This window comes from Leucopleurus acutus, assembly GCF_964270905.1.
Source record: "Leucopleurus acutus genome assembly, chromosome: 5".
NCBI classification, from domain to species: domain Eukaryota; kingdom Metazoa; phylum Chordata; class Mammalia; order Artiodactyla; family Delphinidae; genus Leucopleurus; species Leucopleurus acutus.
The window spans coordinates 60,888,650-60,903,700 of NC_139147.1; the positions used below are offsets into that span (position 1 = coordinate 60,888,650).

The window sequence follows — 15,051 nt, forward strand, 5'->3', positions numbered from 1 at the left end:
TTGTTAAATCAGTAAACAAATAGCACCAGAGAGAGGGCAAGGAAAAGTTAATTTTAGTGTATTTTAGAGTGGGGGGCAAAATGAGCCTTTAAGATTAAGAAAACTGATGCTCTTTATTCCTGGGTCTAGCCAATGCTATGAGTCAGCTACTTTTTTGGGAACAAGTTTCAACCTCAAGGTTAAATGAACACAAATGCTCTGTCCATCAGCATATAATGAAAAAGCTGTGGCTATTTCCACATCGGCACAGTGAAATTAAAATATGCAGTGCCTTACTCAGGGGCATCATGTATGACAGAACTTTTTAAAATAGTCCCCTTTGCCACTCTTGTACAGAAAGAGCTATAGAGATAAAAGTAAATGTTTAAAAAACTGGAATAATTTCGCTTAAGAAAGAAAGTGCTGAGGTGTATCTTCATAGTTTTCTGACTATAAGAGGAGTTGTTATAAAGAGAATAATGATAGGTATTTTTGTCCTAGGGTGAAATGATATTAAACTGTCCAGTGAAGAATTTAAGTTAAGACTTAACGATGAACATCTTAAATGTACAAGTGGTAAATAATCAAATAGATTGCTAAGAGCTGTTATGGAATTTCTATCTTCACGGTTATTTAAAAGTAGGAAAGATCCTCATCTATTTCGGATGGAATAAATACAGTTCTGCCTCCAGTCAGGAGGGTGAATTCAATACTTCTCTAGTCTTGTTTTGCTCTATATGACTACAAAATCCTATAACATGCTGACTCCCAAAATTGTACAGAATCACAACACAGTTGAGTAAAATGCATTTTATGGTTAGAAGAGGATAAGGCAACACAGAAAGTCTGTAAGTTACTAAATTCAAAACAGTGTATATAGTGCTTATGTATTGATTCAATTTGCCAAGTGTATATTAATTACTCAAATAGAATTGAGCAAAAATATACTTGAATCTACTATGGTTTTAACATAATGATTAGCTACAGTAAAACATTCTAACAATTAATTCTTTCACGTCCAAGAAATTTAGCTGAATATTTCATAAACCTGTTATGAATATGCATTTAAATTCAATATCCAATTTTTTTTTAAGTTAGAAAAAAGACCAGAAAATAATGTAAGAATTCATTGTTATTATTCCCAGGACATTCTCTGATGTCTATCTTTAAAGACATCAGGAGAACCAGTGAACAAATACTTTTAAATGGCCAAAAGGGGCTCTATATGACTAAGAATGTAAATCTGATGACAGACTCAGGGAAAGCTCTAACGGGGGCGGCAAGTTACTGGCTTTCTTATCTATTTACCTTGCAGCTTTGGAGCTCAGCAGAAGTGTCCATTACATACAGCACACAGGATTAGATGAACAGTTCCAATGACCTTGTCTGAACCAAATTCATTTAAAGCAGTTTGCCACATTTCTTAAATAGAAGATGAGCCCTTTCTATCTATGGCCCAGATTTGGACTGGATCACTGAACTATTGCCCAACTCTTATAAGCAAAGCAGTAACATGTACCAATCAACAGGCAGCCCATAGCAGAGGCATCAGGAAGGTCAAAATACACACACATAAGAAATTGGCAGTACATTATAGAAGAAAGCTATTTCTAAAGATGGACTTTGGCTACTAAAGCCTTTGAGTGTTATTCAACCTTTGTTAGGAAAAAAAATCAGTCCCCATGTAACTTGTAAAGATCTGGTTAAAAAAAGAGATTGAGACAGAGAAATGTTTTATTTTGCAAACCATTATTTTCATAAGGACACAAATCAGAGATACACTATGCCAATTTCTTCATAGATGACTTTTTATAGGATATTATTCTAGTCTTCACTAATGACTTCTGGAGGTTGGTTATTGCTGTGATCAGGAGCTGGGAGGATAGAGGTCTAAGACCTTTCAAGAGAAACATTTTGTTCAATATCAGTACAGAAAATAAAGCCAGCATTAAACTGACTTTGACCACCTAACTAGGATAATGGTTGGTACATGTAGCCATTGCTTATGCTGTTTCGAATGTCAAGAATGAATTGAGGACATGGGGAGGGGGAAGGGTAAGCTGGGATGAAGTGAGAGAGTAGCAATGACATATATACACTCCCAAATGTAAAATAGCTAGCTAGTGGGAAGCAGCCACATAGCACAGGGAGATCAGCTTGGTGCTCTGTGACCACCTAGAGGGGTGGGATAGGGAGGGTGGCAGGGAGGGAGATGCAAGAGGGAGGGGATATGGGGATATATGTATACATACAGCTGATTCACTTTGTTATACAGCAGAAACTAACACAACACTGTAAAGCAATTTTACTCCGATAAAGATGTTTAAAAAAAAAATGAATGAACTGAACAACAAGGGTGTCAAGCTAACCAGCAACTGGAATTTTGAAAGCCTGTGGTACAATAAGCTGATAATGTTGTTGTTAGAATTCATAAAACTTACTCCTGGCTCCCTCCCTTCACCCCTTCCTATTTCTACATCCACATTCCTATCATCAGGCAGTTGAAGAAAAAGAAACAAATGTGACCTGGACTGCCTCTTTGGGGACACACTCAGTCAGCTCTCCATCCTCCTCAACCCCAACCTGCTCTCAGTTATCTGAAAAGTTAGTAATTTAACTGCGTTTAATACTTCTTCTTAGGGGAACTGTCATTTTCTTATCTGTCTCTGCAAGATCCAAATTCAGGTTTTTCCAAGGTAATGAAGGAGGTATTTGGTGATGATGTGTCTGTGTGTGTGGTGATGGTGGTGGAGGTGGATTCTGCTCTGGACTGTACAGATTGTTCAGCTTTACTTTCCAAGGGCGTCACCTGATTCCCCATATCAAGAAGCAATATTGCCTATAGTTTAACTGCAAATAAAGATACATACATATGCATGTGTATACCATATATATGTGTGTGTATATATATATTTCCTTTTGGAAGTTATAAACATCGTGGGACTTTCTGTCTATACACTCTGTGAAGTGTTCCTACTGACGTCAGAGTAATTTAGGCAGAAACATAAATGGTTTCCTCTGAAACTTTACAAACATGTTCTTTGTTAGTGATTTCCCCCTGGTAAATCTCCATTGGTTCCTGGCTCTTCGGAGCATGTGCTCAAGGAGACTTTTCACAGTAATCTTTCTGCCTCAGACAACCCTGTGGGTGAAATTTACTTATAAATACCTGAATTCTTATATTCACCTATTAATGATCTAGGAATTGAGGGTGTTTCCTGTCTGCTCTTTCACCTTCTACTTCATGAAAGGATTAGATTGTAAACAACCTAGAGGAATCCTTCAGGCCAAACCCTGGCTGAGCTGATCTCAGCAGGCAGGGAACCCGTGGCAGCCTGGGAAACACAATTATGAAAATAGGAAGAATTCACCTATATTTTCAGGAAGAAATTATGTTGTTTCCAAGATGAGACCTAGAAAATAAGGCACATTAAAAGAAACTGAGCAAGACATGAATGTAAAGAGTCAGCAGAGGTAAATTTCAGAAAGTGCCCAATTTGCCAGAGCTCTCCTCAAGCCGCAGGTTCATTTTCAGGACCAGACAGTGGCCTGCCCAGGTATCTCAAGTGAGGCCCACTCATCCCTGACAAAAGAGAGTGAGTATTTCTCACCTCCAAAGGCAATCCATTTGTGCCATGGAGTCTGAAGGTTCATGGCTTGCTTTTATTTTTAGAAGTCTGTACATGTGTGGTTCCTCTGTGTGAGTTGGTCCTGAGGAAGTGATCCATCCACAACTCTACAGAGCAAATTAACCCCATACTGAGCTTTTTTTTTTTTTTTCCCCTCATCTCACACACCTACTCAATGTTTTAAATGACCCAGCAGTAGCATGATCAGATGATTTTTTTTTCTTCTCAGTGAGGAAAGCCTCGTGGTGGGAGAGCTGGGACATATCTGCTCTAATTCAAAACAGAAGTGTGGCCCTAAAACATTACCAAATAACATTTTATCAGCAGTGCAGAAATGCTCAAAAATGCTTGAATGAAACCCTTTCATGCTATTCATCCAACTTACTGAAGTTTCTATTTTAAATAACAAATAATACATAGTAAATACTGAGGTAGAGAAGTTTGAGCTATATCCAGAAAATTTTTAAAAATCTCATTTTACTGGAAGAAAGTTAAAGAGACCCACAGCCTCCTTCCTCATCTTTAAAAGCTTCAAGAGAAGGGTCAATGAGAAGAACGACACATCCTTTTTCCATTTCAAGGAATAGGCTCATGTTTTTCCAGATTTATTTTTGCCAAAGTGAATGTCTTGAAAACTCTAAGATGATCGCTGTTTTCTAACTTTTCAAAAAAGAAAAGAAAAAAGTGAACATGATGATGGTGGGTGATTTAATGGAATCAGCTTGTCAACATGATGAAACTGAAAAAGCTTTTACAGAATATGTCCACATGCTAAAATAAAAAATCTTTAACATAATGTATATAGTGTAGCGTGATTTTTGTTATGGCAAAAGAAGGGAATATCATTAATTTAGACAGTAAGTGTAAGGTTCTGCTAAAAACTCCACGGATAAATCATAGAAATACATCTTGGCCAGACAAATGGAGCCAGACAAGTTCTAGTTCTTTCAGAAGCTATCAAAAGAGCCATCAGATTTTAAGTCTGTCATTTCTGGTATGTGATAAGAAAAATTCTGAGCTATTTCCCTCAGTTATACTAGAATACAGCTTCAAAATGTTAACGATTTATACATAAATGGACAAGAAAATGACCTCTCCTGAATGTCCCATTTTAGGCAAACTATCAGACCCCTCTCATTCTCAAAAGTAAGTGTGGCAAATTGGCTCATTTTGGTAGGACTTGGCCATAGAACATGCACGTCTTGTGTGAACTTTCAACCTCTCTTTCTTTTGCAGAGTGATTTATGCACACACTATTTGATGCCCAGGAGTTCTGTAATTCTTAGCACAGTAGTCAGTAAGTACAAGGGAAAACCTATCACATTTAAAATTCATGTTTGAAGTGTCTTAAATCCTATGCTTTTGAACTGAAGGCCTTATGAAAGTTCTAAAACACATCCACTACTTCCCCCTAAGCATCTTATAGGTGTGGCTGCCAACTGAAAGTGTTAGGTTGGTAAAACTGGTTCAATAGGCAAAAAAGAGGGTCCAAAAGAGACAGTGCTTTTATTTACACTGGTTGGAAATTTTATATTTGATTTATAGCCCAAATCAAGCTCTTACATCTGTGCCTCCGGCCTTTGGCTGGAACTGCCTCATCTGGTCATCCTATAGTAGGATTGTTGTTATGGTTTCAAAGACTCCTGCCCATCACTGATGATAAGGGCTTCTAAAGGACTTACCATAGTCTGCGAGCCCCAATCCCTCACTACCTCTCTAATCTCATTTCTCATCACTTGCATGCACAATTGGTCCAGCTGCAATAGAATATGGCTACCTAAGTGGAACAAGAACAGGAATGTGAATGTGAATTGAAATGAATAAATTAAAAACAATCAGTGACTCTATGCCCTTGTGAAAATTCAACTCTCTCATTGGAGAGACACCTGTGTTTGTAACTGAGACTAAGAAAGTGTATGAACTTTCCTTGAGAATTGGTTAGATAAGGGAGAACATGCAAAGCATTGTCCAGATGGCGGCATGCATTTATTCATTAATTTAACAGAAGTTTTTTCAGAGTCTACTATTAATTACTCTGCTAATTGGACTCCATTCCTGCTCTCAAGGACCTCTACTCTAATGTACACTTTAGAGAGTTTTTATGTCTCCATTATCACTAACAGGTTACTAGCCCGCTTAGGTAGGTTATCATAAATATAACCACCTACCTATAACACTTCTTGCTCCTTATTCACTCTTTTCAATTGCCCTGTGACACCCATTAAGCCCTCATCAATAATCTGACCCTTTGTGGCCTATATTATCAACTCAGTTAATGTCAACTTAGATAAGAAACCCTTACCCCACCACCAACTACCTTTCCTTTTTCAAACAGTCAAGAAAATATCATAAATATCTTCCCAGAACTATTTGTTTGAAATGGGCCCTTACAATCTTATTTAAAACAGCATTTTTTTCTTTTCTTTTCATTTTCTGAGAAGTATGTCTTGAGTTACAGGCAAATTATGAGCCAATGGTCTCCCAGACGCAACACTCACTACTCTCTGGGGTAGAACATTTCAGCACCCAGCAGAGAATCCTAATCTTAAATAAGCTCAATCTCAGGAAGGATTTAATGGAGCACATGTCTCTGGTCCCTCTGCTCCTTGTAAGGAGGTACCCCCTCCATTATATTTCTGTCTTTTCTAAACTTAGGTATCTTAGGTCAATTGCAGTGAACATGGTATAAAGAACATTAACTCCCCCTCAACTTGTTAAACTTTTTCTCCCTCAAATGCCTTATAAACAAAAATACAAGAATTTAATGTATGTACAGAGCAGCAAATGTTCTCTCCCTGTTTCTTTTCAGATATTTTCTTCTTACATAAACGGTAGTGATAGAATTATAAGTGCCACTGCTCTGCCTCCATGTTAATATTCTTATTATCTTGTATAAACAGGAGTGAATGAATATGTACATGACACCAATCAATCCCTTTTTTAAAAATGCAATTCTCATCTTTTTAAACAGTGGAGGAAGAATTAATGAATTCAACATGTAGTTTACCTGTTTATATTTTGGCTGTTAATAAAGTAAAACCAAATTATTCCCTAAGTTCTCTTCAGACTTACATCAGCCATTAACACTCTCCATGCCAGCATGGGCCAGGCGAAAGTGGAACTAATGGCCCTGGGTCCAAGTCCCTGGAGTCAGCTGGCAAGAGGCTTGGAAGGCTGGAGAGGATGTTAAGCTGCTAGGGCAGGAGATTTTGGATTGTTGGGTAGATAGGAGATATTCACTGGCAGTGAAATAAATTCTTTTTGTAGAGCACATTGCTAGGGAGAGGTCATCTGGGGCATTAGGTGACAGGAATATCAAAACCAAACATACAAGTGCTCTGAGGAAACCAGGGAAAAGGGAAATCACTATTTATTTCCATCTCCTCATTGGCTTCCCTTCTCCCCTAGTATGCTTTCGCTTTCCATCACTTCATACTTCGTCTCTCTCCTTTCTTCAGGTTTTCCTCTGCCTCTAACAAAGAAGCATTTAGGAAAAATTTTAGGGAATAGTGAGACCAAAAAAAAAAAAAAATTAGAGAAGACAGGATGATATACTGTACATTTATATATACACAAGAAAATACAACCTATATTTGATTGACCAAGAACTAGAAACTGGGAATTTTGAGATTTAAAAAATTCATGGTATGTCTGGTCATATTAATCTCCAGACCAGCCGGCTTTTAGCATCACTGGAAAGAGCTATAAGAGAATCATGAGCAGGAAAAAAAAAAACAGGGGAAAATGGAATTGTATAAGGATTCATATTTGTAAGGAGAAAGGGAATTTAGAGTCGTCTATTGAAATTCCCCCAAATTATTTTTTGGACTTATATATGACAATACCAAGAGAAGAAGCTTGGGAATTCTGATTGGGTTTGGGGAACTACTAAACCCTGTGTGTTGTCAAGCAAAAAAAGGATAACCAGAGCGTGGCACCTCACAGTGGGTAACATGGGTGGCTTCTCTGCCACCCTGACATATGGAGACGGGGCCCACAGGAGCAGAGGTGCCTTATGAATTCTAGAGAGACACTCAGGTTCATCTGACAATGAAGGGTTAGCTGCACCGTGTCATCTGTGAGGTACCTAAATGTATCCTGAAACCAAGCGTCACCATTTTAGGCCTTGTCGTCTTGAAAAAAATTCTAATACAAAGCTTATGGAAATACTTTATTTGGTCACTGGGTGGGGGAAGATGCTGGGACATATGACAACATTCAATGGCCAAAGACAGGAGGAAGCAAGAAGAAAGAGGAAACCCAGAAAGGGGGAGTGAGTGCCAAAAGAAGGGTGCCAGCTCTGGAGATTCTGTAACCAAATAAACAGAGAATCTTAAAATAAGAGAGATAAAAGAGCATGCTTTGAGGGAAACATCAGTATGCTTTTGGAATCTGAGGCAAGAAAGAAAAATATTTGCCTCTTGTCAATTTTTACCATTGTCCCATGGAAGGTTCCTCTTTCTTCCACTTTTACGTACACAGGTATATTCTTTTCCTAAGGATTAGCCTTCTGTGATAATGGTGGTAATGATGGCAGTCTTAAATTATTGGTAAAGTTGGGAATGAAACTCTGACCTCCAGGCTATGTTTCTGAGTCCAGTCTATGTCCTCCAAAGTGTTCAGTCTACTTTCTGTGATTTCTCTGTGACCAGTGGCAAACAGTATGTGTGGTAGGGGCAGACTTCCTTCTTGGAATATACATGGCTCCAGAAAATAAATGCCTTCTTACCATGACTTTTTGATTTTCTTTTTTTTTTTTTCTCTTTTCTCCTAGGCTATTAATCTCCAATTTCTTCTCTACCAGTCTGGGCCCTCATGGTTAACTTTAAAGACATCCACCATTAGTTTCCCCATCTATGGCTCTCAATTGTAGCTCGCTAGTTCTTGAGGCCAGAAGAACCCATTCAAGTATGTTTGCCTTAGCTCCCAGGCTGCTGAGCAATGCTGAGGAAAAATTGAAAACCTGTACAGCCTGGTGCCCTTCCAGAGTCCTGGTTTCCAACTTGAGCTGGGGTTCTGGAACTACTTTACAATTCTTATATCTTTCCCTAGTCAGTTTCCTTTTTTAATCCCCAGTTGCCATTTATCATTGTAATTAACTCCTTGTAACTTACCTCCTACTCTTTATTCTCAGCTACTGTATTAACCTTGCCTCTTTTTTCACAGAGAAGACAGAAATGATCAAATGGCAGTCCCATCACCATGTTACCTCTGTCAGAACCCATCCCTAACATCTGAGAGACTTTTTTCTCTGGCACTAATAATCTCCTCCAGGATCTTACTATATCAGTTACTCCTTTCTTCTGTATTTTCCATTTTCCTACTGCATGCCAACATGCTTCAGTTGCCCACATGTCAAACAAACAATAACAACCATAACAAACTAACAAACAACAAACCATCTTCTGTGGACCCAATCTCTCCCTCCTTTGAACCACTTTCGAGCTTCCTAAACTCCAATTTATTCCTCAGCACAATAAAATCTGGTTTCTCTACCTGTGTTTCCAATTAAACTGCCAAGGTCTCCAAAAACCTCTGAATTGCTAGTTCCTAAGGTCTATTCTTCAACCTTCTCGTTTTCTTTCTTTCTTTTTAAAGTCAGGTACATTGATGAATAATTTACATACAATAAAATTCATCCTTTTAGTACGCTTCTACAGTTCAATAGGTTTTGACTTCTGTGTTGGTTCCTTGATGTCTACAAAATAAAATCTGAATGCCTTGAATTCATATAAAATCTCTTCAAAATCTCTAGCAGTTTTCCCCATGTAACCCATTGTCTGGTCATACCTCATTTAACAAAATGTACTCTGTACATTCATGCCTCTGGGACTTTCTTCATGTTTCCTCTCTATAAACACACACGTTTTTGTGTAATATAGTAAACGTTATTAATATCACCACATCGAGTTCCATATAGAATTATAAAACTAGATGCTATTTTGAGAAGTTGATGTTTTCAAAATAGAAAGTAACTTTAAAAATATTACTACCTGAAGATCTCTGCTGTTTTAGTGTTATGGGTTGAATCGTGTCCTCCTCAAATTCATATGTTGAAGTCCTAGCCCCTAGTACCACAGAATGTGACTGTATTTGAGAATAGGGCCATTGAAGATATGATTAATAAAGATGAGGCAATCCTGGAGTAGGGTGGGCTGCTAATCCAATATGACTGGTATCCTTTTAAAAGGGGAAGTTTGGACACAGACAAGCACATGAGGAGAATGCCATGTGAAAATGAAGGCAGAGATCAGGGTGATGCTTCTATAAGCTGAGGAACACCCAAGATTGCCAGTGAATCATCAGAAGGTAGGAGAGAAGCATGGAACAGATTCTTCTTCAGAGCCCTTGTAAGGAACCAATCCTGCTGACGCTTTGATCTTCGGTATTTAGCATCTAGAACTGTGAGACAATAATTTCTGTTATTTAAGCCATCCAGTTTTGTGGCACTTTGTTATGGCAGCCCTAGTAAACTAACACATTTAATAAATAAACATCTTTGAGTATGCTGGAATACTAAGTAGCTCATCCACTCATCAAGTCCTTAATTGATACCTACTATGCGCTAGACACTGCTCTATGATACGAGGATGCACGGTATATATGAAAAGCTCAAACAATATTTGTTGAATGAATGAATAAGAACTTCATCATGTTACTGTATTTTTTGAATACTAATAAGCAGTTAATCTATAAATCAACATAGGATTGATTGAATGCCTGTCATTTATTCATTGATCAAATATTTATGGAATATCTACTATGGGTCAAATAACATTCTAGGCACCAAGGATAAAGTTATAGATAGGACAAGTTCTCCACTGTCATGGAACTTAAATTCTAATGGGGGGAACAGACATCAAACATGAAAACAAGTGAAAAAATTATGTAATTTTACTCTGTGCCCCACATTGACAATCACAAGCATTTATTCTGTAAACCCTCTAACTCTTGAACAATGCCCAGGGCAGTACTAATACTTAAAAATATTCCTCAATACCATGCCCTGTTATTTCCCTTACATTCCTGCAACCTACATATAAGCCTGAAATATCCCTAAGGTTAATGACCTTAGGCGGTTCTTTAGACTTTCTGATTTAATAATAGTTTTAGGAGTTTACACATTACTTCAGAGTCTACAAAATAAAGATCAACATGATAAAGTCCAAGAGTGGAGGTAGGGTAATCCACAGGCAGTACACAGGCTAAAACCGTTTGAGCAGGACATCCCCAAAGCTGGCTTTCTCAGTCAGTCAATGTCATTCAACACATATTTCTTAAGCACCTCCAGTGTGTCAGCCCCTGTGCTGAAGATAGCAGAACTGTGGGCAGAGCAGGCATGGTACTGACCCCCATGGAGTTTACATTCTAAAGGGAAACACCTGAATGGCTAATCTCACAGTCCATTTCTTAATTACGATTGTGATGAGGCTGTGTGAAGAGAGCTAGAAGAACTCCTGGGTTAGGGGACTTGGCCGCGAGAGGTTCGTGAGAAGCTTCCCTGAGGAAGTGGTACCTCAGTACTGGCTTTGGGGCTGGGGTATGGGTCTTTGTTTGAGCAGGGATCACAAAGTCTTATGTTTCTCCTTCCTCATTTCCTTTCATCCACGTGCACACATTTCAAATACTTAAAAGTATTCTTCAAATACACGAAGAACACCAAAACTAAACACAAGAGAAGGACTCTCCAGAGGAAAGAGGCCAAAAATAGAAGGGAAAAATACCCCTAATCTCACCATTTGTTTTGAAAACACCCAAAAATGATTAAAACACATTATAAACTAAAACATATGAACTAATCACTTGCCAAGTTTCATTTTTAAATCATAGCCATTTTTGAGGTTCCTAAACTGAAAAAGAGTCTTCAATATGAACTTGTGTTTTTCTTTTCTTGGCCCTCAGTTGGCTTGAAGCATTTGCTGTTAAGCTGTATGGAGGGAAAGGGACCCAGCTGGTCAGGAACACATGGCATACCTCCCTTACAAGGGAAATGCCATGAGATCAGGCCTTTGTCTATTCGTAGCTATATCTTTAATACACAGAAGAGTGCCTGCAAGATAGTAAGGACTCAGTAAATACCTGCTGAATGGCTACCTGAATGAATATTCTGGGCCTTTGAAGGAATTCTCCAGCTCTCTTTCCTTACCCAAGCTGCATCTTGCTTTAAGCCAGTGGTCCTCGGGCAATGTTTGCTCCCAAAGGGGACATCTGGCAATGTCTAGAGACATTTTTAAGTGTCAAGACTGGAGAAATTGCTACTGGTATCTAATGGGTAGAGGCCAGAGATGCTGCTAAATATTCTACAATGCACAGGATAGCTCTGCATAACAAAAATGTATCTTTCCCCAAATCTCAACAGGGCCAAGGCTGTAAAACCCTGCCTTAGGCCCTTTTTACTAGTGGGCTGTACTTGGGAGTATGGTCCTCCATATATTTGGGAGAAGTTCAGTCCTAGAGCAAGCAACAAGATGGATGAAAACTTGTTTCATCCTCATTCCCTTCATGAACTGCCCACCCTGGGACTTTTGACCCCACTGGGTCAATATGTGGTTGCTGGAGAAACCACTTGAAAAAGTCTGTCTCTACAATGGTGGGGAATAATTTTTACAGTGTATTGGTAATTTCCCTGAGCTTACCTGAGAATATAGCCTAATTTAAATAAAATTAGCTTGTTTAGAGTCTAGTCATGTGTCTGTAAGAAAAAGAATGTCCTCCCCTAATTCAACCAGTTTCTCCATGTCTGATCAGGGTGTGCACACCAGTCTAGCTTTATAATAAATAAGATCAACTTCAAGAATCCCCCCAAACCCTACAATGTGCCTGTAGAGAGACTGGGTCTATAGCATTTCCTCTGCTCCTTTCCTTGCCCTGTGTATTAAAATAGTAGTATCTGATTCCAGTTTCAGTGGGGAAACTTCCATGGTGCCAGAGGAGTACATGCACTGATTTCCTGCCAATGATGGTTGCTCCAGGAATCTTGGTGTGGTGGCATGTGTCCCAGTTACCATAGAGACCGCATACACTAAGAGTGTAACATTATGATTGGTGGGGAAGATACATTTTGCAGAAGCTTTTTGGAGGGAGAAAGAGAAGACAAGAGAAAGAAAGTGAGACTGCCAATAAAGAGGCACAGCAAAGAGAAGTCCCTGACCATCACAGATTCTAGAAACTCGGGACCAGAGATTACAGCTACTAATATAAGACCAACAGAATCTTTGCCCCAAAGGCTGCCTCCATCAGAAAAATTTCAAGTATGAGGAGAAAGAACTGATATAAAATATTCTAAAACAAAAAAAGTAAATAAATGAACCTACCAAGGTCTAGAGGTGACAAAAGTGGTATCGCAAGAAAACATTTTTAAGTGATTCAAGGCAAGGAAAAAAAAAAGAAATCTAAGAGAAAAATAAAATTGAAAGTTACATTCCTGAGGATGGCTGACTTACAGAGAGGCTGGCTGGCAAGGAGTAACTTAAGTTCTGAGTGCCTATGTTTCATGCCCCGAAAGTGGAAAGGAAGAGAATAAAGATGAGTCCCCTCTCATTTTTTAACAAGGGTCTCCTTAAACCTCCCAATGGTTTGACATTATAGCAGATGAATACACGCTGGTCACAGGAAATCTGACAAAAACTCTTAGCAAATACATAAATTAGGGGACACTGTTCACAATGCAAATAGGCTCATTCCATAGTTTCATAAAATAATGAGAGCTTAAAGTGCACTGACAGTGTGTTCTCATGTACATACTAATTCTCTGCATACAGTTTTGAGGTATATAGTGTTTTTACAGAGATCAAGGCATGTCTGAAACGTAAAGGGTCCAAGTGTTGAATTGTAGATGTTTTTAAATAGAAAGGAAGGCTGGAGATAGGATGGGGGTTGGTGTAGGGGACGAGTGGGAATGAATTTAGGAGAAAACCAGTCTAAGGAAATGTCAGATAAATGATTATGTCCAGGTCCTTGACCTCTAGGTCTATGTCTGGTAATGTTTTATTACACATACTTCAGCCTAATATATCCATTGCCCACTGGAAATCCCTGTTTCCAAATTTAAATTATCATCAATATATTAATAATCTCTGAAATTTACATCTCAAGCCATTAGTTCTCAAATCTACATCTTAAGCCATTAATTCTGACCTCTAGCCCTCTATATCAAATGACCTACTTGACAATTCCAACTGGATATCACAACATGTCCAAGCTCAATTATCTTCTCCTTTATAGTTTCTCTCCTTCCTATGTTCTCTATGTGAGCAAATAGCATCAATATTCACCCATATGCCCAAGCCCATACCTGGAAATCATCACCCCTCAAATAATCACCAGATTTGTAATTCTAATGTAATTTCTTTTAATAACCAATGGAGGCTTTTGTGCATAGAAAGCAATATTAACAGTTAATTGGGTTTTAAACTATTATGTGTGTGCATGTGTGTACCTATCTATATACACATATACTATTCTATTTAATAATCTAATAATTTTTTTTATAAAATAAGAAAAAATGCTTTCAGGAAGGGTGAGGTTACTAGGCAGAAAATTTGGGACCTCAAACTATTTCAATAGTTGGGTCCTCAACTATTCTGGGAAGAATGAGAGTTAGGATCTGATCTGGGAGCACCTTCCAGAATGATTCTTTAGGGTCCCAATGAACACACCAAATATTCTTATAGTGACTATGATGATGATGGGTTCTAAGTCAACATCCTACAAAGGGAATTTTACAACTCATGTCCTCTGTGTTCAAGTTCCACTCTTATCCAGTTCTTTTATAATCACTTTCCACTTTATAGCCTTATAAAGGTAGACAGCATTTTGTTTTCTCCATCAATCAGGTTTCTTGACTCTGGTGACCTTTTACTTGATGATGTTTCTCACATTTCTAGGTCTCTTGCTCCCACTGCACCACATTAGCTTAGGCCTCCATTACCTGTCACTTGTAATATGGTAACAGTTCATTGTACTATGTTCTCTTACATTTCTGAGCCTTTGCACATGTCATTACCTGTGTCTAGCACAGCCATATTCCGTGGTAAGCATTTACCAAATGAAAAAAAAAATGCTTTAGATGTTGCTGCTTTGGGTACTAAACAGAAATAGTGGCCTATCTAATATTCTGGATAAACCTGCACAAAGTGCTCTTACTTTCAAAATTAATTTTGAAGAACGAAAATTTTGCCATGGAGAATCACGGGCCAATGATACAATTTTAAGTTTTGCATCTAATAAAAACATCTGTAAACTCAGAGAAAGAAGCACTCATTTTTTTCTTCAATTCATCCAGCAAGTATTTCCTGAACACCCTTTATATACCAGGCACTATTCTAGACACTGGGGATTTCTTAGAATGCAAAACAGACCAAAAAAAACCCCACCAAGATACAAAACCCTGCAATCATGGGGCTTATAGTCTATGACAAGGGGAAATAAATATGTAAATAAA

The 15,051-nt window shown here is 38.3% G+C and overlaps 1 protein-coding gene across 21 annotated transcripts in view; it reads right to left on the minus strand.

Annotated features, from left to right (window-relative positions):
- ZBTB20 (zinc finger and BTB domain containing 20) overlaps positions 1-15,051 on the minus strand; it is a 799,009-nt gene that overhangs the window by 176,215 nt on the left and 607,743 nt on the right. The window contains exon 1 of one of the 21 annotated variants that reach the window (XM_082839969.1): positions 1,288-1,891. The exons of the other annotated variants lie outside the window; for them this stretch is intronic. The gene's annotated coding sequence lies outside the window, so the exon portion shown is untranslated. Of the gene's footprint in view, positions 1-1,287; positions 1,892-15,051 lie in introns of those variants that run through there. 21 annotated transcript variants of the gene reach the window in all.